Source organism: Microtus pennsylvanicus, chromosome 21 (genome assembly GCF_037038515.1).
Source record: "Microtus pennsylvanicus isolate mMicPen1 chromosome 21, mMicPen1.hap1, whole genome shotgun sequence".
In the NCBI taxonomy this organism is placed as follows: domain Eukaryota; kingdom Metazoa; phylum Chordata; class Mammalia; order Rodentia; family Cricetidae; genus Microtus; species Microtus pennsylvanicus.
Genome location: NC_134599.1, coordinates 17,301,378 through 17,324,857, shown reverse-complemented (window position 1 = coordinate 17,324,857; position 23,480 = coordinate 17,301,378). Strand labels below are relative to the sequence as shown.

The 23,480-nt window shown below is 46.7% G+C and overlaps 1 protein-coding gene across 1 annotated transcript in view; it reads left to right on the top strand.

Annotated features, from left to right (window-relative positions):
- The first annotated feature begins 23,072 nt into the window (after positions 1-23,072).
- Kif3c (kinesin family member 3C) overlaps positions 23,073-23,480 on the top strand; it is a 41,744-nt gene continuing 41,336 nt past the window's right edge. The window contains exon 1 of the mRNA XM_075955251.1: positions 23,073-23,418. The gene's annotated coding sequence lies outside the window, so the exon portion shown is untranslated. The remainder of the gene's footprint in view (positions 23,419-23,480) is intronic.

The following is a 23,480-nucleotide window of genomic DNA, read 5'->3' as shown; positions in this document are numbered from 1 at the left end:
AGTCAATAAACAAACAAACAAACAAACAAACAAATCTTTTTCAAAAGGGGAGGTGAAGGTGGGGCCGTAGCTCAGTTGGGAGAGTGTTTGCCCTGGGGTTTCATCCTCTGTCCTACACAGGCTTGACAGCTCGCAATTCCAGCACCAAGGAGGTGGAGGAGTTAGGAGTAGAAGTTCAAGGTCATCTTCAGAACAGAGAAAATGCGAGACACTTGAGCACCTGTCTCAAAAACAAAGCAAAGAAGAACACACAGTAGCCAGAGAAGCCGCTCAGTTGCTGGAGAGGTGCAGTGTTTGTCTAACACTGCCTGAAGCGCTGGGCTCCAGCCCCAGCACTGCCTAAACTGCCTACACTGGGCTAGGACACAGGCCTGTAATTCTAGCACCTCAGGGGTGGCGGTGATGATGATAAGAAGCTTAAGGTCACCCTCATCTCAGTAGAGAGTTCAAGGCCTGCCAGGGCTACAAGAAACCCTGTCTCAAAAACCAAACAGAACTTTTCTGTTTTCAAAGAAAAAAGGAAGGAAGGAAGGAAGGAAGGAAGGAAGGAAGGAAGGAAGGAAGGAAGGAAGGAAGGAAGGAAGGAACTGTGTTGTGGGAGCTGTGGGCTGTGTTCCTGCTGCCCCAGCTCCTGGTCGCCTGGCTAGCTTATGCCCCGAAATAACAACACACAAACTGTATTCTTTTAAACACTACTTGGCCCATTAACTCTAGCCCTTACAGGCTAATTCTCATATCCCGATCTGTAGCATCAGTCTTACCGGGAAAGATTCAGCATGTCTGGCCTGGCAGCTTGCTTCATGGCATCTGGCCAGGAGAGGGGAGCATGGCCTCTGTCTGAGGAGTCTTACCTCACTTCCTCTTCCTCCCAGCATTCTGTTCTGTTTACTCCTCCCACCTATGTTTTAACCTATGAGGGCCAAGCAGTTTCTTTATTATAATTAACCAATGACCTTCCTCCATCAATACTGGGTGTGTCTAAAAGCTTGTTCAGGTGATAACAGAACCTGGAACAACTATGGGTGCTACTGATTTATAAAATACTGCTTAGTTACCTTTGTTATATACACACACACACATAATTTGGATTTTTGAACAAATTAGTTGTGCTGTCTACTTTGGACAAAAAGTATCTCAGTCACAGTGTTGAGTTGGCATTGTATGGAAGTTAACATATTGTTACTTTAAAACATTATTATTATTACTATTATTACTTATTTTTGGTTTTTAGAGACAGAATTTCTCTGTGTAGGTCTGGGTAGCCTGGAACTCACTCTGTAGACTAGGCTGGCATCAAACTCAGAGAGATTCACCTATCTCTGCCTCCTGAATGCTAGGATTAAAGGTGTGCACCACCAAACCCAGAATTTAAAAAAAAAATTTTTTAGTCTTATTTTATGTGTACGAGTGTTTTGCCTGCATGTATGTTTGTGTACCATGTGCATGCCTATACCTTTGGAGATCACAAGAGAACATCAAATTCCCTAGAACTGGAGTTACGGATGGTTGTGAGCCACCATGTGGATGCTGGGAACTGAACCTGGGTCCTCTGCAAGAGCATCAAGTGCTCTTAACCACTGAGCCATCTCCCCAGCTTCAGTCATATTGTTCTAAAAACACTGGACTTTATTCTTCCCATTTGCACAGGGATAGGACACTGTACTAAATATGCAATGTCTTAGCCGCACGGCTCTGCTTACAGAAAACAATATACTATTCTCTGAACAATAGAAAAGAAAACACAGCAACTCCCGCTGCCATCCACCTTTACCTACAAATTCTGAGATTCTAGACATGCGCCACGAGGCCGGGTACTTCATTCTAAATTTTGTTTACATATCCCATGGGAGTCCCACAAGGGAGGGAGCCACTACTGAAGCTGCTGAGCTGGGTACGCCACCTGGACAGGATGTCACACATGCCTAGAAGTGATGAGCTGGGTGGATAGGATCTGGGTCACTACAGGTCACAACATGGATGAGCCATTATCTCTATGGTCAAAGGAAGTAAAAAACGCAAGAGATTAATTTTAGTTTGGGAAGAGGAAGCAGCAGGGTCAAGATCGGAGACGAGAATGCTGGTGGGGACGAAAACGTGAGACGGGCTTGCTGTCGGTGACAAGACTCTTCCTTTCCGGCTCGCACAGGCTACCCTGGTCCCTCCGTGCCCCTTCTCTTCTTCTCCTCCATCATTGCCCCTTTTTCTTTCTTCCTGACCTCCTAAAACCTGCCCCTGCTCTAGCTGACCTCCTACACACAGCCTGGGGCTGCCTGCCTGCCTGCCTCTGAAACACTCCAGAAGGACTAGAAAGACTCAGCAGTTAAGAATACTGGTTCTTGCAGAGGACCCAAGTTCTAGTACCGGTACCCACATGGTGCTCACTACCATCCATAACCCCAGTTCCAGGGCATCTGATGCCCTTCCATTGGCACCATGCACACACATGGTGCACAGCACAGATTATGTATGATTAAATATACATAAAATGACATTTAATTTTTATATTTTTTGGTTTTGCTTTTTTGAGACAGGGTTTTTCTGTGTGACAACCCTGGCTGTCCTGGAACTCATTCTGTAGACCAGGCTGGCCTCAAACTCACAGATGTCCACCTGTCTCTGTCCCCCAAGTGCTGGGATTAAAGGCGTATGCCACCACTGCACAGCGACATTTAAAAATCTTTAATCCCAGCACTCAGGAAGCAGAGGCAGGTAGGTCTCTGTGAGTTTGAGGCCAGCCTGGTCTACAAGAGTTAGTTCCAAGAGAGCTAGGGCTGTTACACAGAGAAACCCTGTTTCAGAACGCCCCAAAACAATCTTAATTTAAAAAAATAGTCCTGACATTACTAAAGTGGCCAAGAAACTGAGATTAATAGGTCATGGGACCCAGGGGAAAACCCACTACTACTGTTCTGCTAAAGGAACACAGCAACCAAATGACTCCTAGTGACAAGTTGCTATACCCATGTATCAAGTACGTCACCCAGACCTCCTCAGAGCAGCTTCTTCTTGTATTAGATGGCAGTTAAGACAGATGCCCACAGATGGACAATGTGCAGAGAGAGAGACTTTGGAGTACTCCGCCCTAAATAGGATTATCTTGATCAAATCATCCCCTCCAGGCTCAAGCATCTATGTGGAAGAGGAGGTAGGCAGATTGCAAGAGCCAGAGGTGGTGGATGACACCAAGAAAACAGCATCTTCAGTTCACAACAGGGCTGATCCGCTCTGAACTCAGACAGACTGTGACAGTACACACAAGAACCACACAGACTCAAACCAGAACAAAATCCCAGCCCCGAGAAGGGGAAGTGGACACCCTCTCTTAAGACGCTATTTGCAACTGATACCTGCTGGGAAATGCAAAATTGATTTCCTCCAACGGAATGAAACTGTAGAGCAAACACACTGCAGGGCAAGTGGCATGCCCAGGAGTCGTTCAAGACAAAATCGACTCCATTTGTGCATGCACGTGTGCGTGCATGCGTGCGTGCGTGCGTGCGTGCGTGTGTGTGTTTTGGTTTGACTTTTTGTCTTGTTGGGGTTTTTGCTTGTTTGCTTATTTTGATTTCCATTGTTTTTGTTTTTTCTTGTTGAGAGAGAGAAAAACATGAAGTTATGTTGACAGGGATAGGAAGAAGATCTGGAAGAAGTTAGGGAAAGGAAGGAATATGATCAAAATATATTGTGTGAATTTTTTTTCTTTTTTTTTTTTTTTTTTTTTTTTGGTTTTGAGACAGGGTTTCTCTGTAGCTTTGGAGCCTGTCCTGGAACTAGCTCTTGTAGACCAGGCTGGCCTCAAACTCACAGAGATCCGCCTGCCTCTGCCTCCCAAGTGCTGGGATTAAAGGTGTGCGCCACCACCGCCCAGCCTTGTATGAAAAAGTTCTAAGCATAGCCGGACAGTGGTGGATCAAGCCTTTAGTCCCAGCACTTGGGAGGCAGAGGCAGGCAGATCTTAGTGAGTTCGAGGCCAGCCTGGTCTACAGAATGAGTTCCAGGACAGCCAGGACTGTTGCACAGAGAAACCCTGTCCCAAAAAAAAAACAAACAAAAAATTTAAATTAAAAAAAAATATTTAGAAAGTTCTTCAAGAACTTTCCTGCTGTCACAGTCGGTCAATGAGTACTCGTCAGTTCTATCTTGTCTCAGTGTTTTCTGTTCATCCACTCATTTATGCTGATATGTATTTGTGAGAGGTCAGTTTCATGGACAGCTGCAAATACAGTGTTAAGCAAGACCACTGTGCAGAGGTTCCCTCTGCAGACAGTGTTCCACGGCCAATGATACAGCTCCACTGGCTGGCAGAGCGCTTGCCTAGCAGGCCCAAATAAATCACATGTAGTGGTGCATACCCGCTACCCCAACACTGGAGAGACAGAGGCTGTAGGGCCAGGAGTTTAAGGTCATCCTCATCCACTTGGTGAGTTTGAGACCAGCCTGAGTAAATGAGACCCTTTCTAAAAAGCAATTCCTTCTTTCTTTTAAGGCCCCACACACTCACACACACACACACACACACACACAACAGACACGCGTGCTCACTTTTTGTCTTCCCCAAAGCCTTGAATGAGGACCCATGGGCCAGGCTTGTGTCTATGGGGAACATTGACCAGTGGGAAGGAAGTTAGTCTTGCTGCTGAAGGAAGCTGGAGGGGAGGGAAGTTGGGGGGAAGGGGAGAGGTATTCTAAGCTGTGCTGCCTGGCCCTCTGCTCATGGCCTTAGGAGTGCAGAAACCTGCTATCTCTGAATCGCAAGTCTCCCAAAGGGAGAGCACACAGCCAGGATCTTAGGCTTTAGGCCACCTGAGTAGTGCTTGTGACCAGATCCCCCTGGAAGGGTGAGAAAGTATCGGGGGTTTGCTCCAGGCTTTCTGGGGCCAAGAGGTCCTGGGCACATGCTTCCCACCTGTACTACTTTATTGAGCCCTGGACTTCTCCTGGAGCGTGCAGCTCCCATAGCTGAAGGACGCTCCAGGCAGGACCACAGGTCCTGGCCAGAGTACTGGCCTCCTACAACAAGGGGAGCCAAACGATCAGGACTCGGCAGGCTTAATGACCATGTGTTCTGGTGAAAGAAAGGCCAGAATTTCCCTTTCTTTCTCTATTCCTAGGGCATTAAACAACATAGAACAAAAATAAAAAAGAGGAAAAAAATAATGAAGGGTGTAGGAGAGAGTGGGGAAGGAAGAGGTAGGTGGAGGGGACCTTAAGTTTTAAAAGGAACAGCAATAGAGTATGCCTGTAATAGTGGCACACGAGAGGCAGAGCAGCACGGTCTTAGGCGCAGGTCAACCTGGATTACTAAACAAAACCTGTCTTTAAAAAGCAAAAAGTCACCCGGGCGGTGGTGGCGCAGGCCTTTAATCCCAGCACTCGGGAGGCAGAGGCAGGCGGATCTCTGTGAGTTCGAGACCAGCCTGGTCTACAAGAGCTAGTTCTAGGACAGGCTCCAAAGCCACAGAGAAACCCTGTCTCGAAAAACGAAACAAACAAACAAACAAATAAATAAATGGCAAAAAGTTGGTGCTGGAGAGATAGGTTAAGAGCACTGGCTGCCTTCCAGAAGTCCTGAGTTCAATTCCCAGCAACCATATAAATACTTACAACCATCTGTAATGAAATCTGGTGCCCTCTTCTGGCCTGCAGGTATACATGCAGGCAGAACACTGTATACATCATAAATAAATCTTAAAAAAAAAAGTTAGCTGGGCAGAGGTGGTGCACGCCTACAATCCCATCATTCAGGAGACAGAGGCAGGGGGATCTCTATGAGTTTAAGGCCAGCCTTAGTCTATAAGCCAGTTCCAGAACAGCCAGAGCTACACAGAGAAACCCTATAGAAGAAGAAGAAGGAGAAGGAGAAGGAGAAGGAGAAGGAGGAGAAGGAGGAGAAGGAGGAGAAGGAGGAGAAGGAGGAGAAGGAGGAGAAGGAGGAGAAGGAGGAGAAGGAGGAGAAGGAGGAGAAGGAGGAGAAGGAGGAGAAGGAGGAGAAGGAGGAGAAGGAGGAGAAGGAGGAGAAGGAGGAGAAGGAGGAGAAGGAGGAGAAGGAGGAGAAGGAGGAGAAGGAGGAGAAGGAGGAGGAGAAGGAGAAGGAGAAGGAGAAGGAGAAGGAGAAGAAGAAGAAGAAGAAGAAGAAGAAGAAGAAGAAGAAGAAGAAGAAGAAGAAAATTTAGGCCTCACAAAGATAGCCCAACACTGTGGAGACAGAGACACAGGCAGGTTTGGATTTGTATGAATTTGAGGACAGCCATACCCTGTCAAAAAAAAAAAAAAGACTAGGTCCAAGGCCCAGCTGGCTACAAAGTGAGTTTAGACAAATTAGTGACATCCTGCAACAAAATAGAAAATAAAAAAGGGGGGCTGCAGAGATGGCCCAGCAGTTAAGAGCATTGGCTGCTCTTCCAGAAGACCTGGGTTCAATTCCTAGCACCCACATGGCAGCACACAACTGTCTGTAACTCCAGTTTCAGGGGATCTGACACCTTCACGCCAATGCACATAAAAATCAATCTAAAAATTATTTAAACTGGGTGGTGGTAGTGCATGCCTTTAATCCCAGCACTCGGCAGGCAGAGGCAGGCAGATCTCTGTGAGTTTGAGGCCAGCCTGGTCTATGAACCTGACCAGCCAGTTCGATCCCAAGACCCACAGAGTGAAGTCTCTCAAACTAAATTTCACATTATCTGAACTCCACGAGTGTGCTGTAGTGCACCCACACAAATAAATAAACAAATGTGATTAAGGGGCCAGAGAGATAGCTCAGTGGTTAAGAGCACTGATTGTTCTTCTAGAGGTCCTGAGTTCAATTCCCTGTACCTGCATGATAGCTCACAATCATCTGTAATTCCAAGATCTTACACCCTCACACAGGCATACATACAGGCAAAACACCAATGCACACAAAATAAAAGTAATTTTTCTGGGCAGTGCTTGAGTACACCTTTAATCCCAACATTTGGGAGGCAGAGACAGGCAGATCTCTGAGTTGGAGGCTAGCCTGGTCTACAGAGCAAGTTCCAGGACTGGCTCCATAGGTGCTGAGAAACCCTGTCTCGAAAAAAAAAAAAAGAAGAAAATGAAAAAGAAAAAACAAACAAAAAACCCCAAGATAATTAAAGAAAGGAAGAAAGATAGATGGATAGATAGATGGATGGATAGATAGGTAGATAGATAGATAGATAGATAGATAGATAGATAGATAGATAGATAGATAGATAGATAGATAGATAGATAGATGGGTGGAGTAGCTCAGTGTGGCAGAGTCTGAGGTTCAATCTCCACCATACATCATACATACATGCATACACACATACACACATACACGCATACAAGGTGGGTATGCTGCCTTGGCAAGAGAAACATCTCAAGTTCTAGGCCAGCCCGGATTACTTAATAAATTCAAGCCCGGACTCTGGAGAATCTGTCTCAAAAAGAGGTTGCTTTTTTTTTTTTAATTAAATTTAAGAAGAAGAACATGAAGCCCTAATCACATTACGTCTCTGCTTCAAACCTCTGACAGCATCTATGGCTTACTCAGTACTCTCACTTCCTCTTTACTCATCCTGCCCTCCTCTCCCTCCTTCCAGTCATATGGAGGTATGTGGCCGGCTGAGGTATTTCCACAGGGCTTCTGGGAAATTGCCTCACGGAGTTGCGAGACTGGAAGAAGAGTTCATCCTCAGGAACATAGAAAGCCACAGAAGGAACCCGGGCTTGTACCAGCTCTGTGACCACAACACCACGGGAGGCTCAGATCCATTGCCTAAGCCCCCTTTGTTTTTGCTTCACCTGTTTAAGAACCCCTGACGAATAAGCTCTCTGACGGTTAGAAGCCTGTCCCTTCCCCTTCCTTCATCATTTATTTATCCATTGTTTATTTATTTGTTTGAGGCAGGGTCTCTCTGCATAGCTCTGACCGTCCTGGAACTCATTATGTAGACCAGGCTGGCCTGGAACTCACAGAGAACCCCTTGCCTCTGCCTCCCCAGTGTTGGGATTAAAAGCGTGTGTCACCATGGTTGGCTCTCCCTATTTTCCTAAGTAACCAACCAATCATATCTTTATAGCACTTTGAACTTTGCAAAGTATTTTATACTAATATAAAAATATATAAAAAATATACTAGTATATTTATATATATTTACATATAGTGTATATTTGTGTCTATATAGTATATATTTGCCCCTGACACCATCTTTGAGTGGGTGGCCAATTAGGGCTGCCCCTTGCTGGGCAAATAAGGGCACAGGCTCAGATGATGAAGTCACTGTGAGGCCCGGTATCATGGGCACATTGTGGTCTCCAGCCAGGCTGGTGCTCAGGTTTCCTGACTGGAGCCTGGGGCTTGTTGCCAGCTCATCCACGGCTCCCTCCCTATACTCACCAGCTGTCCTCCTCAGATTCAAAACCTTCTGAGGTGAGACAGGATCTCCTGAGGGGATTAACTTCCCTTAGCTGTCAGCGTGGCCTTTGGGTTGGTAGAGCCCTCACAGACGTCTGGGCCTTTGCCAGTAAGGCCAGCTTGGACTTTACAAGTTGACTCATGGGAGTTTGCCCAGACTTTTCTGTGACCCCTTGTGAAGGGAGCCAGCCAGCAGTTGGCCTTGGATATGTATTTTGGAGCAGTTTTAATACTTTCCTTCTTTAGAAATCTCAAGTGCTTCCCTCCTTTTGTTGTTGTTGTTGTTGTGGGTTTCTGTTGTTTCAGACAGGGTCATATGGAGCCCAGGCTGATCTCACACTTGATCTGTAGCTGAGGATGACCTTAAACCCCTGATCTTCTTGCTCCTATATCTAAATTCCAGAGATTAGAGATGTGGGCCACCATGCCTGACCCAGATATGATTCTTTTTAATTAATCCTTTTAGTCAATCAGTTTTTTTCTTAAGATTTATTTATTTACTATGTATACAGTGTTCTTCCTGCTTATCAGAAGAGGGCACCAGATCTCATCATAGATGGCTGTGAGCCACCATGTGTTTGCTGGGAATAGAACTCAGGACCTCTGGAAGAGCAGCCAGAGCTCTTAACCTCTGAGCCATCTCTCCAGTCCCCCACAATCAATTTTTTTTGAGAAAGGATTTCACATACAGAGTCCAGGATGTAGTTAAAAATTGCCTTGAACTCCCGACCCTCATACCTCCATCTTCCAACGCTGGGATTATAGGTTCTATAAGAAAGCAGACAAAGGGGTTAGAGAGATGGTTCAGTGGTTAAGAGCACTGACTGCTCTTCTAGAGGACCTGGGTTCGATTCCCAGCACCTGTATGGCAGCTCACAACTGTCTATAACTCCAGGATCTAGCACCCTCACACATTATACATAAAGGCTAAAACACCAATAAAATAAAAAATTAAGGCTGGAGAGATGGCTCAGTGGTTAAGAGTATTGCCTGCTCTTCCAAAGGTCCTGAGTTCAATTCCCAGCAACCACATGGTGGCTCACAACCATCTGGAATGAGGTCTGGTGCCCTCTTCTGGCCTGCAGACATACACACAGACAGAATAGTGTATACATAATAAATAAATAAATATAAAAAAATAAAAAATCAAAAAACAAAACAAAAGAAAGCAGACAGAGAAAGCTATGGGAGAAAGGCAGTAAACAGCTTCTGCTTCAGTTCCTATTGTCAGGTTCCTGCCCTGTTTGAGCTCCTGCTCTGACTTCCTTAGATACTGGTCTGTGATATGGAAGTGTGAGCCAAATAAACCCTTTTCTCCTCAAGTTGCTTATGGTCATGGTGTTTCTTCCCAGCAATAGAAACCTAGAAACCTGACCGAGGCAGTCACTATTGCCCATGTGTGCAGAGACGGCATTTGTGGGACTGGAGCTGCTGGGTAGCGGCGCGGGCCTGGTGTGCACGGAGCCCTGGGTTCCATTTCTACCGTGGCATGAACACAGCTGCTGTTGCGTACCTATATATAATCCTCACACTGGGGAGGTGGAGGCAGGAAGAGCAGAACTTCAAGATCATCCTCAGGCCAGTCTAGGATACATGAAACTTGTCTCAGAAAGAAAAGAGAAGGGCGGGGTGGGGGGTGAGAGAGAGAGGGAGAGAGGAAGGGAGGGAAGAAAGAAGAGAAAGAGAGCAAGCTGCATTTTCATGAAAATAATAGCAGAGATTGTAAGGTGAGCACCGTAGATATGGGAGTCCCCAATGAGATCTCGGGACCAGGAGGCTCTGCAGAAGCCTGCTAACTGTGGGTACCCTCCGCTTCTTCAAGGCTTCTCAGTTTCTCTGTGTCAGAGGACTGCAGTTATGAATCACACCTGGAAACCGCCCCAGCAACATTCCAGGACAAGACGGGCCCTGGGTTCTGACGGTGAGTCAGGGAAAAGGGCCCCAGACGCGCAGGCTGGAGAGGCAGATCCTGCTTTGCACAGGAGCCTAGAGAAGCAGAGAGAGCTGGGTACTTTTCCTGTCTGGTACAAGTGTCTGGGAGACCAGAGTTTGGTCCCAAAGCTGACCTCCTGAGTTTCTAGCAAAGCTGCCTCCTCTCAGGTTGGAAACGACGGCTGGCACTGACTGCTACCGGAATGTTTGTACCTCCACATTTCTCCATAATGCATATGTTGAAATCCTAGCTCCCAAGGTTACAGCATTGGTGTCATAGGTCAGGCTGGACACTATGGTGCCCCTCTGTAGTCCTAGCTACTCCAAAAACCGAGGAAGGTTGCTTGGGGCTGTGAGTGAAAGGGCAGTTTGGGAAACAGTCAGACAACTGGGAAACTGAGGCAAAAGCATTGCATTTCGGCAAATTTGAGGCTACAGGTTTCAAAACCCCTGCCTTAAAAGGCTCTCTCTCTTTCTCTCCCTTTCACTCTGTCTCTCTGTGTCTCTATCTCTCTGTCTCCGTCTCTCTCTCTCTCTCTCTCTCTCTCTCTCTCTCTCTCTCTCTCTCTCACACACACACACACACACACACACACACACACACGCACACACACACACTCGTGTGCGCGCGCGCCGTGGGGGGGGGGGGATAGATCAGGCATTAGGAAGTGATAGGTAATAAAGTTAATTGCTATGTTCATTAGTAAGATTAGGTAAGATTAGGTTTTGTTTTCTTTGTTTTTGTTTTTGGTTGGTTGGTTGGTCGTCCATCTGCCTCCCGCCCCCCCACCCCGCCCCAGACAGGGTTTTGCTGTAGCTATCAAGCCTGTCCTGGAACTAGCTCTTGTAGACTAGGCTGGGATCCGCCTGCCTCTGCCTCCTGAGTGCTAGGATTAAAGGCGTGCACCACCACTGCCCAGCAGATTTTTTTTCTTCTTTTGTTTTTACTTCTTACTTTTTCTTGGTTTTGGTTTTGTTTTGAGATAGGATCTCACCATAAAGCCCTGGCTGGCATGGAACTCCCTGTATTGACTAGACCAGTCTTGAACTCACAGAAATCTGCCTGTCTGAGCCCCTTAAGTTCTAGGATTACAGGCATGCACTTCCCCGCCAGGCTCAGTGGGTTAGTATTTTTTATTATGTGTACTGTGTGCACAAAGAGGCCAGAGAACAACCTCAAGCATCTTTCCTCGAGTACTAGCTACAGTTTTTTGGGTTTTTTTTTGTTTTTTGTTTTTTCGAGACAGGGTTTCTCTGTGGCTTTGGAGCCTGTCCTGGAATTAGCTCTGTAGACCAGGCTGGTCTCGAACTCACAGAGATCTGCTGCCTCTGCCTCCCAAGTGCTGGGATTAAAGGTGTGCGCCACCACCGCCCGGCTACATTTGTGTTTTCTGAGACAGGGTCTCTCTCATGGGCTTGAAACTCATTGAGCAGACCAGGTGGGCTCTCCATCGAACCCCAGGGACCTGCCTGACTCTGCCTCCCCAGCACTGGGGTTACAGATGCACATCACCATAATTTACCTGGCCTTTTTTTTTTTTTTTTGGTTTTTTGAGACAGGGTTTCTCTTTAGCTTTGGAGCCTGTCCTGGCACTAGCTTTTGTAGACCAGGCTGGCCTCGAACTCACAGAGATCCACCTGCCTCTGCCTCCCAAGTGCTGGAATTAAAGACATGCCTGGCTTTTTTTTAAACTAATTTTTAAAAATGATTTATTTATTTATTGTGTTCAGTATTCTTTCTGTCTGTATGCCTGCAGACCAGAAGAGGGCACCAGATCTCATTACAGATGGGCTACCATGTAGTTGCTGGGAATAGAACTCAGGACCTTTGAAAGATCAGGCAGTGCTCTTCACTACTGAGCCATCTCTCCAGTGCCCCCCCCCTTTCTGTTTTTTTGGGGGGTTTTTTTGACACAAGTTTTCTCTGTGTAACAGTCCTGGCTGTCTTGGAACTCACTCTGTAGATCAGGCTGGCCTCAAACTCACACACACAGAGATCTACTTGCCTCTGCCTCCCAAATGCTGGGATAAAAGTGTGTGCCACCACTGCCTGGCTTCATTCCTGGCTTTTTGGCATGGGTTCTGGGACTCAAACTTAGGTCCTTGAACTTGAAAGCAAACACTTTACCAACAGCCAAGCTATCTCCCCAGCCCTATTTATAGAAAAGGCCAAAGGTTCTTGTCTGTGCTTTCTGACATGTAAGAATATAATGAGAAAGTACAGTCTGTGAAGAAAGTAGGCCCTCACCAAACACAGAATCTGTGGCACCTTGACCTTAGGCGTCCGAGACTCTAGAGCTGTAAGCCACAGATGTTTGCTGTGTAGGAACCACCAAGGCTATGAGATTTTGTTTAACAGCCTGAACTAACTGAAACCATAAACACGTTCCTGGTGTGCTATATATACGTCACGTACCTTTCCGAAGGTATGTTTTACTCAAGCTATCTACTGGAAATTGCCAATACTCAATCAAATCACAATCATAATTTAAGCCTGATATTGTTTCGTAACAAAAGTAACATCATTTGCATCATTGAACAGCCATTCAAGATGATGGTTGTGAAGGCTATTAAGTTGTGAAGGCTATTAATAGTTGTTTTTCTTCATTCACGCATTGTTCATTCACCATTCATTCGTGGGAACTCACTATGAACCAGACTTCTCTCTAAATCCGGGTTGTAGAATAAAAGTCTCTCCTGTCATCTGCAGACTAGTGAGACAATAACCCACGGATATGGACACAGCCAGGGGCAGTGTGCCCATGAATGTGTGTGGTCCTAGCTCTTGGCAGGTAGAGGCAGGAGGATCAGGAGTGCAAGGTCATGCTTTGGCACATAGTGAGTCAGAGGTCAACCTGTTCAAAAAAGAAATGGAGAAAGAAGAGGAAGGGGAGGAGGAGGAGGAACGGCGGTGATACAGTGTATCACTGGAAGCCCTGTGAAAGAAAAAGCCGAGTGAGGATACTGAGTAAGGGAAGGGCTATTTTAAGAAACACCATCCCCAAATGTCAGCATTATGAAGCTGACATTCCAGTTGGTTGTTGTTCATGAAGATGACATTTGAAAGACACTGTCACCAAGCATGTGTGGAGGGAGGAGAAGCTCACAGGCAGAGAAAAGAGCAAGTTCATGGACCCCACCGCAGGAATATACTTGGTAGGACGGGGAACAAGGGAGCCTGTGTTGTTGGGTCACAGAGTGGGAAACAGAGATCAAGAGGGATTTGATCACAGGCAGCCTGTGGGCCCTATGGAGGACCTTGGGCTTTCTGCAAGTGACGAGCTTTGTTGTGGACTATTACTTTAAATGATGCAAAGATGTGTTACATTGGTTTAGGCTGCATTTGTTTAATGATGTAAATATGTGCTGCTTTGTCTGCCTAAGGCATCTGATTGGTCCAATAAAAAGCTGAGTGGCCAGTAGCCAGGCATTAGAGGGACAGGAGGGGTTGGTAGGCAGAGAGAATAAGTAGGAGGGGGAATCTAGGCTTCTGAGAGAGAAAGGATCAGGGGAGAACGAGAGGGAAATACCAAGGCTGGCCAGTCAGGTAGCAGCCAGACAGACAGGCATGGAGAAGGACATTTAGAATGAAAGAAAGGTAAAATACCCTGAGGTAGAACATAGATGAAGAGAAACAGGATAAAATAAGTTATAAGAGCTAGTGGGGCAAGCATAAGATAAGGCTGAGCATTCATAATTAAGAATAAGTCTTCCTGTCTTGATTTGGGAGCTGGTGCCTACAGAGCTTCCCCTTGGAGGGGTGAGAGCAGAGCAGACAGTAAAACCAACTTGTTTACAGCTTCCAAGGGAGGCTGGGACTGGTCTGAGGCCAGTCTTAGAGGAGGGAGGGAGGGCAAGTGCAGAGGTGCCTGAGAACTCTTCAGGGCTCAAGTGATGAGGACAATGGTGCTGACCCAGCGTGGGGCGGTAGAGGTAGAGGTGGCACAGCGTGTTTACTCAAGATAGCCAGGCAGTGGGGGGAGCACGTCTTTAATCCCAGCACTCAGGAGGCAGAGGCAGGTGGATCTCCATGAGTTTGAAGCCAGCCTGGTCTACAGAGCAAGTTCTAGGATAGCCAGGACTACACAGGGAAACTGTCACAAAACAAAAAAGACAGACAGACAGACGAAAGAAAGAAAGAAAGAAAGAAAGAAAGAAAGAAAGATTTTATAGGCAGAAGCCACACAGGACTTGCTAATGATGACAGACAGACTAAGGTGGAGTCAATACATTTATAATGTAAATACAAAAAGCAAAAAAGGAAGTAATTCTGTATGCAGTGTGGCCAACATTATTTTAAAACTCAGCAGATATAAGTGTTTACTGTACACGCATGATGACCTGAGTTGGATCCTTGGTACCCACAATGGGAAAAGAGAACTGGCTCTTGAAAGTTGTCTGGCCACCACACATATAGGCACACACACACACTCACACACACTTTCTCTCCTCTCTCTCTCTCTCTCTCTCTCTCTCTCTCTCTCTCTCTCTCTCACACACACACACACACACACACACACACTTTCTCTCTCTCTCTCTCACACACACACACTTTCTCTCTCTCTCTCTCTCTCACACACACACACACACATACACACACTAGTGCTTGGGAGATCATAGACTCAGGAGTTCAAGGTCACCCTTGACTAAATCTCAAGTTTGAGGCCAGCCTGGGCTTCATGAGACACTTTCAAAAAACTGCCCCTCCAGCATGGGGACCATGGGAGAGGGTTGAAGGGGAGAGGAGAGGCAGGGAGCAGAGAAAAATGTAGAGCTCTGTTGTAGGAGCTGCGAGCCTCTTCCCACAGCCCGGCTTCTGTTGAGGGAGCTGCAGGTTGCATTCCGCCCCCCAGCTCCCACCACCGGCTAGCTTTACCCGAAATAACAACATACAAACTGTATTCATTTAAACACTCCCCAGGAGAGGGGAGCATGGCCTCTGTATTGTAACTGTAATTCTTGCTTAATAACTGTTTTGTTATATGTAATTTTGCTATGTTAAAGTTAAAGCCTTTCCTTTTTGTTTAAACAGAAAAAGGGGAAATGATGGAGGAAGGTCATTGGTTAAGTAATAAAGAAACTGCTTGGCCTCATAGGTTAAAACATAGGTGGGAGGAGAAAACAGAACAGAATGCTGGGAGGAAGAGGAAGTGAGCTGAGAGGCCATGCTTCCCTCTCCCAGGCAGACGCGATGAAGCAAGCTGCCAGGTCAGACATGCTGACGCCAGGTCAGACATGCTGAATCTTTCCCGGTAAGACTGATGCTACACAGATTACTAAAAATGGGTTAGGCAAAATATGAGAATTAGCCTGTAAGGGCTAGAGTTAATGGGCTAGAGTTATTGTTTAAAAGAATACAGTTTGTGTGTTGTTATTTCGGGTGTAAAGCTAGCCGTGCGGGAGCTGGGCAGGGCGAAAAGCAAGCCCGCAGCTCCCACAACAGAGCTCAATAAAGATCAATTAAAAAATTGAAAAACTGCCCCTCTCACCAGCACTCTGGCAAAGGCAGACAGATGTCTAAGTTCAAGACCAGTCTGGTCTACAGAGTGAGTTTAGGAGAGTTAGACTGTGGAGAGAGACCCTGTCAAAAAAAAATAATAATAAAGTTATTTTCTTATAGTTTTTTTTTTGGTTTTTTTTTTTTTTTTTGGTTTTTCGAGACGGGGTTTCTCTGTAGCTTTGGTACCTGTCCTGGAAATAGCTTTTGTAGACCAGGCTGGCCTTGAACTCACAGAGATCTGCCTGCCTCTGCCTCCCGAGTGCTGGGATTAAAGGCGTGCTCCACCACCACATGGCTTATTTTCTTATTGTTATTTCTCTGTGTAGCCCTGGCTGTCCTGGAACTCAGTCTGTAAGACCAGGCTGGCCTCGAACTCAGAGATCCACCTGCTTCTGCCTCCCAAACGCTGGGATTAAGGGTGTGTACCACCACAGTCAGCATATATATAAGTATATATTATATATGTATGTATGTGTATATATAAATAAAGGTGTGCACCATCGTCAGCATATATATATATGAATATATATATATATATATATATAAATAAAGGCATGCATCACTACTCCAAGTTTGCTTAATTTTTTTAAATTCTCATTGATTTGTTTACTTTTACAGTGCTGGGGAAAAATCCTGGGCCTCTTGCACCCTAGATATGGACAATCACTGAGCTACACCCTCTGTCTCCTCAACTATGAAAAAATAGAAACATCTGGGGAAAGAAAATATACGGGGTTAGGGCTGTAGTTCAGTTGGTAAAATGCTATACTATTGTATATGAAGCCCTGAGTTCCATTCCCAGTACTGAGAAAACAACAAACAAACAAACAAACAAAAAAACAGGCATTATAGCATAACCCCAGCACTCAGGGGATAGAGGTAGGAGAATCAGAAGTTCAAAGTCATCCTCAAATATATAGAGCATTTTAGGCCAGCCTGGACCACATGAGGTCTTGTCTAAAAAAAAAAAAAAATAGGAGTTGGGCAGAGGGTCCAGTGGTTAAAAAGTCTTTGCTGTATGTATGTGAGGATGAATCTGAGTTGGAATCTTTTTCTTTTTTCGAGACAGGATTTCTCTGTAACTTCGTGGAGCCTGTCCTGGAACTAGCTGTTGTAGACTAAGCTGGCCTCGAACTCACAGAGATCCACCTGCCTCTGCCTTCCGAGTGTTTGGCCTGAGTCAGAATCTTACAGGCGCATATAAAGCCTGGCAGGGAGTGCAGAGTGCAGGCCTGTAATCACAACACTCAGATAATAGAGAACCTGTCTCAAAGCACACACACACACACACACACACACACACACACACACTAAGCAAGGATACTGAAAAGCAGCGGTTCATAGAAGCTGCCCTGAGCATCTATAGAGGAGTCACGGATGCCTTAATCTATCTTCCCATCAGCTGGACTGGCAAGGGGCAGCACTAGCACTTTTGCCTAATTTCTCCCACTCTAAAGCCAGAGTGTCCCCTGCTCCCCCCCCCCCCCCGCCCAGCACCTAGCCCTGTGGATCAGTTCTCGGTCACACACTATCTGAACTCTTTTGTGTCCCTTCAACATCCATTCCAGGTCCATCCTCGGTAGAAGTAGAAGCAGAAGGATTATCCTTGGCTACGTTGTAAATTCAAGGCCAGCCTGAGATATGTGAAGAACAGCTGAAAATGGGGGTGGGGGGGGCGGGGAAGCGCATAGAGGAGGTGGTGGGAGGGAATGGGAGGAAAGGAGGGAGGGGAAACTGCAGTCAGGATGTAAAATAAATTAATGAATTAAATTTTTTTAACTTTATTTTATGTGCATTGGTGTGAAGGTGTGAGATTCCCTGGAACTGGAATTATAGACAGGTGTGAGCTGCCATGTGGGTGCTGGGAATTAAACCCAGGTCCTCTGGAAGTCAGTGCTCTTAACCACTGAGCCATCTTTCCAGCCCCTGAATTAAATTTTTTAAAAAAGAAAAAAGATAATAAAAATAAAATTTGTAATCGACAAATCCCAGTCTCCAGAAATTACCGAAGAGACCTTAGAGACAAAGCCGTAGGGGAAAGAGAAGCACGTAGAAACTCAGGCTTGAGTAGCTAGGTTTGATGGGAAATGGTTGTAATCCCAGTACACTTGACCTCCTCGAGATTCAGGAGTTCAAGGCTATCCTCAGCAATATAAGTTGAAGGCCAGCCTGGGCTACTCATATTCTAGCTCAAAAATAAAACAACATCAAATGAAAAAAAAACAAAAAACAAAACAGAAAATGTTAATGTAGGCTTAAAGCCAAGAATGGTAATACACATTTACAATCCCAGAACTCAAGAGGCTAAGGCAAGAGGACAACGTGTTTGATACGATCCTGCATTACACCGTGAGTTCCAGGACATTCTGGATTACAACTAAGAGATCCTGGCTCAAACAAGCAGACAAACAAAACAACAACAACAAGAAACTGGGACTGGAAAGATGTCTCAATCTGCAGTTAAGAGCACTGGCTGCGCTTCCAGAGGATCTAGGTTCAGTTCTGGCACTGACATGGCAGCTCATAACCATCTACAACTCCAGTTCCAGAGAATCTGATACCCTCTTCTGGTGTCCGTGGGCACTGCACACACGTGGTGCACAAACACCCACACACATAAAATAATCATAATCATCATAAAGCTTAGAAAAAGAAATCTAGACTTAAGGGTTGAGGATTCAGCTCCATGGTGGAGTATTTGTCTATTATGTGTGAGTGATTGATCTAAAGAACCTGAAAAAATTAAGAATTTAAATCTAAGCTCGATTACATTGAAGGACTAAAATTAGATAACCCTGGAGTGATTGACAGCCAACACCCTTCAGGCCGGCACAGTAATTTTGTCACGTAGCCATGTCTCCCTCTGCTGGTCAAACCTGATTTTGCACAGTAAATCCAAGTCCTGAGTGAGTCATTTTGAATGTTCCTAAGGTACCTGCTGAATGATGAGTGTATTCTTCTTGTATAGTTTTATAGCGTAACCCGATTGTCACTGGGTCTTCACTGTAAGAAGCAGCTGACGTGGGAATCCCCTGTGGAAAAAGAACTTTCGGTATTGAGCTGAGTGTGGTGGTTCACACTCGTCATCTCAGCACTCCGGAAGCTAAAAGAGGAAGATCAAGACTTTGTGGCTAGCTTGGACTACATAATGAGCAAGCACTTTCATTCCCGAGGATGGCTCCACGAGCAGCTGACGTACCCCCTACCTTTATGGTAACTCAACCCACTGCAGAAGGGAAACACCGTGGGGCTTCACAGTTGTGGTCTCAGTGGCCTTATTTTTATTTGATTTTATTATTTTAATATATTTTCTATTATTTTGCTTTCTTCCCCCTAGACATCTGTTGAGTCTGAAGCTTCTAGGCTGGCCCCTCTTTACAAGACAAGGATATTGCTGGACATAGTAGCCCACGCCTCCACTCAGGAGGCAGAGGTATCTCTGTAACTTCCAGGCTAGCCTGGTCTACGTAGAGAGTTCCAGAAGAGTCTAGGCTACATAGAGAATCCCTGTCTCAAAATTAATTAATTTGTTAATTAATTAAAACAAATTAAATCAGAAACCTTCTCTGACTGGTAGGAGATATGTTGTAATAGGAGCAGCAGGCTGCTTCCCGCCACCCGGCTAGCATTATACCCGAAATAATTACACGGAAACGGTATTCTTTTAAACAATGCCTGGCCCATTATATCTAGCCTCTTCTAGGCATATTCTCACACATTAATTTAGCCCATTTCTAATTATCTGTGTAGCACCACTAGGTGCACTTAACGGGAAAGATTCAGCATGTCTGACCTGGCGGCTTGCCTCATCGCATCTGCCTGGGAGAGGGGAGCATGGCCTCTCAGCTCACTTCCTCTTCCTCCCAGCATTCTGTTCTGTTTACTCCTCCCACCTATGTTCTAACCAATAAAATGGGCCAAGGCAGTTTCTTTATTTTTTAACCAATGACCTTCTTCCATCAGAGATAGAAGGACGAAATTTACATAAAATAAAGCATGGGACTAGTGTTCCAGTTTCTGTGTGGGGATGTGAGTTTGAAGTCAAGCTTGGTGGCACATGTATAGAATCCTAGCCCTTCAGGGGGCCAAGGCAAAAGGATCACAAACTCAACACCTGCCTGAGCAACTTAGAAAAATTGTGTCTCAAAATAGAACAAGGGCACTGGCTAGATGGGAAGCCCGTGGGTAAGAGTGCTTGCCACACAAATGTGATGGCCTGAGTTACCTGTGCATGTTTCTCTCTCTCTCTCTCTCTCTCTCTCTCTCTCTCTCTCTCTCTCTCTCTCCCTCTCCCTCTCCCTCTCCCTCTCCCTCTCCCTCTCCCTCCCTCTCTCTCTCTCCCTCTCTCTCTCTGTAAGTAAGTAATTTAGAGGGACTTGCATCTCGGAAGCAATGTTTTTTTTTCACCCTCTACTCCCATACAGAAGGCCCTGGGCCACTGGTGACAAGATGGAGGGAGCAGAGTACACTTGTATTTTACCCAGCACTGTAGTGGCAGATGAGTTAGCCAAAACAGAGATGGATGTGCAAAAGCCAAGCCAAGCACAAGGAAATAGTTCAAGAATCAAACAGTAGCTGGGCGGTGGTGGTGCACACCTTTAATCCCAGCACTCGGGAGGCAGAGGTAGGTGGATCTCTGTGAATTTGAGGCCAGCCTGGTCTACAAGAGCTAGTTCCAGGATAGGCTCAAAGCTACAGAGAAACCCTGTTTCGAAAAAAAAAAAATCAAGCAGTATCCAGAAGCCAGGTTGTCGGAGCCAAGGAAAGTAAAGTTTGCACAGCCAAAGCTTCACCAGCAATTGGCCCAAAGGCCAGTTCATCAAGGGAGCTGGACGAGCAGAGTGAGGAGCAAGGCCAGAGAACTCCAGAAGCAGGCAAGCTACCAGCTGCTGGCCTGGCTGACAACCAAATTCTAGGAATTTGGGAATAGCAATGTTTGTTTTGGGATGGGGGAGTCTCTTGATGCCTAGGTTGACCTTGAACTCGCTGTGTCTCTGAAGACAACTTTAAACTCTTAATCTTCTCCCTTCCATTTTCTGAGTGTAGATGACACTATGCCTAGCTTTATCTCCATTTTCATAAACTTTATTTTAAAAGCTTGTGAATAATATCAACATCACCTGTCAAATCCATTTTCTAAATAATTATTTATTCTTATTTTATGTACTTGAGCGCTCACCTGCACTATTTCATGTGTGTGGGTGTTAGCCTGCACACATGCATGTGCACCACATGCATTCCTGGCACTGGTGGAAGTGAGGAGAGGACACCAGAGTCAGGCATGGTTGTGAGCCACCATGCAGAACCGTCTGGAAACCAAACCCAGGCCTTCTGCAAGAGCAGCCGGTACCCTTGACTGCCAAGCCATCTCTCTAGGCCCTGAGTCCCCTTTTGAGCACACGGGGAAGCTCAAGCTGAAGCAGGGTGACTGTTGAGTGGAGGTCAGAACTGGGACTGTGTGGTCTAGGAAGATAGCTAGTAGCCTGCGTTGTGCAGGCGCGAGGTACGGAATTATGATCTCCGATAATCCCTGCCCTGAGGAAGTAAAGACAGGCCGGTCCTCAGTGCCCACTGACCGGACAGTCTACCCAGTTACCCTTCCACATGAGTGGAGGAACATTGCCCTCCCCATCTCCCACCCCAAATAATGAAGTTCAGGGACTTCCAAAGAGATGGCTCAGTGGCCAAGAACATTTGTTGCTTTTATAGAGGATACTGGTTCCGTTCCCAGGACACACACATCAGCTCACAACTACAACTCTAGTTCCAGGGGATCCAGCATCCATTTCTGACCTTTGTGGGCACCAGGAACACACAGGAAATACAAACATACATATATATACAGGCAAAACACATAGAATAACATTTAAAAAAACAAATGAACAACAGGACTTCTCTGTGGACCAGGCTGGCCTTGAACTCAGACATCTACTTGTTTCTGCCTCCTGAATGCTGGGATTAAAGGCGTACATCACCATAACTAGCTAATTTTTTTTAATGATGTCAATCCCTGGCCTGAAGAGGCACCCACATGGACATGCACCTGTATGTACATGTTCACACACCCACACAAACACACATACACATATACCCCACATAGGAACTGGAATGCTAGGCCCAAGCTTTTTTATTTTTTCTAAGTTTCATCTTTCTTTCTGCTGTGGAAACAGACCACAATAGGACCTCAAGGCAGGAGCTTGAAGGAGTAACCACGGCGGAACACTCTTTACTGGCTGGATTCTAGGCTCACATTCATGTCTTTCTCACACACACCCCCGGACTACCTGCCCAGGGGTGAACCTCCCACGGTGGGGCTGGGCTCTCCTCCATCAGTTAGCAATTAAGAATATGCTCCCACAGGCCAACCTGAGGCAGTTCCTCATCTGAGCCTCCCTCTTCCCTGGTTTCTCTAGTTTGGATTGACAAAAATTAACCAGCACACAATATGGCAGCGTCAGTTCTGTTACAGGCTATGGCCCCCTTTAGGAAAGTGGTTCAGATTCTAGAATAGGGCTGGGGCTCGGAGGGAGCTAGAAAAGTGTGATGGCATTGCTATCAGAAGTACAGACTGCGGGCGATGGTGGCGCACGCCTTTAATCCCAGCACTCGGGAGGCAGAGGCAGGCGGATCTCTGTGAGTTCGAGACCAGCCTGGTCTACAGAGCTAGTTCCAGGACAGGCTCCAAAGCCACAGAGAAACCCTGTCTTGAAAAAACCAAAAAAAAAAAAAAAAAAAAAAAAGAAGTACAGACTGGATCCGAGTGGTGGAGGACAGACTGGGAGGTCAGAAGACAGACAGGCCTTCATGGGATACGGAAGGTCATGGAGAAGAGGTTGGAGTCCGAGCCCAGAGCAGGCACGATGGGTGGCATCAGTTAACTGCTTCCGGCGCAGTGTTAAAAAGAAGGCCAGGCAGGAGTAAACCAGGCTAGGGAGTAAGCTCCAGGAGGCCTGGTGACAAGCTGAGGAGTGGGACACGGTGACATGTCCCCATCTGCAAGCAAAATGGCAGGAGCAGTGAGAAACTAAGAACGCGGTAGCAGAGAGAACACGCGTGGGTGGGTTGTACAGCCTCAGCAGACTCTCTCGGGGAGGGGGTTGCATGCGGGAGGAGGGGCTCCCAGACCTGAGGACTGGAGAAAGCATTAGCAACCTGACAGAACCCTGTTAACAAAGGAAGGACTACATCTCCCAGCATGCTCGGGTTCGGTGGGGTGACGGCGGGCGGTGGCTGCTCCGCATCCGACTGGTGGGCGCGGGACCTGGGTGGGCACCCGAGCCTGTCATCCCTGCGGGGTCGGCGGGGTGCGGGCGGCGATGCACCGCTGTCCCTCGCTCAAGGGCTGCGCCGGGCTCTTGTTCCCCGCCCCGCGGCCCCGCCCCTTGCCCCACCCCAGCCGGGAGACCTAACCCGGGCCGCAGCTCAGCGGCCGCAGCAACATCACTCTCGCCGCCGCTGCTCCGCCCCATCCCCTTCTGTTTTTCTCTCATTCTCCGGTGGCGGCGGCGGGGAAGGTGGAGGAGAGGCAGAAGGAGCCAGCTGTGTCTGCAATGAATGATCCCCCAGCTGAAGGGGAGGACTCCAGGTGAGCCTCTGCCCTCGGGAGGACCGGGATTGCCCGGCCGCCCAAGCCCCGCATCCCCCGCC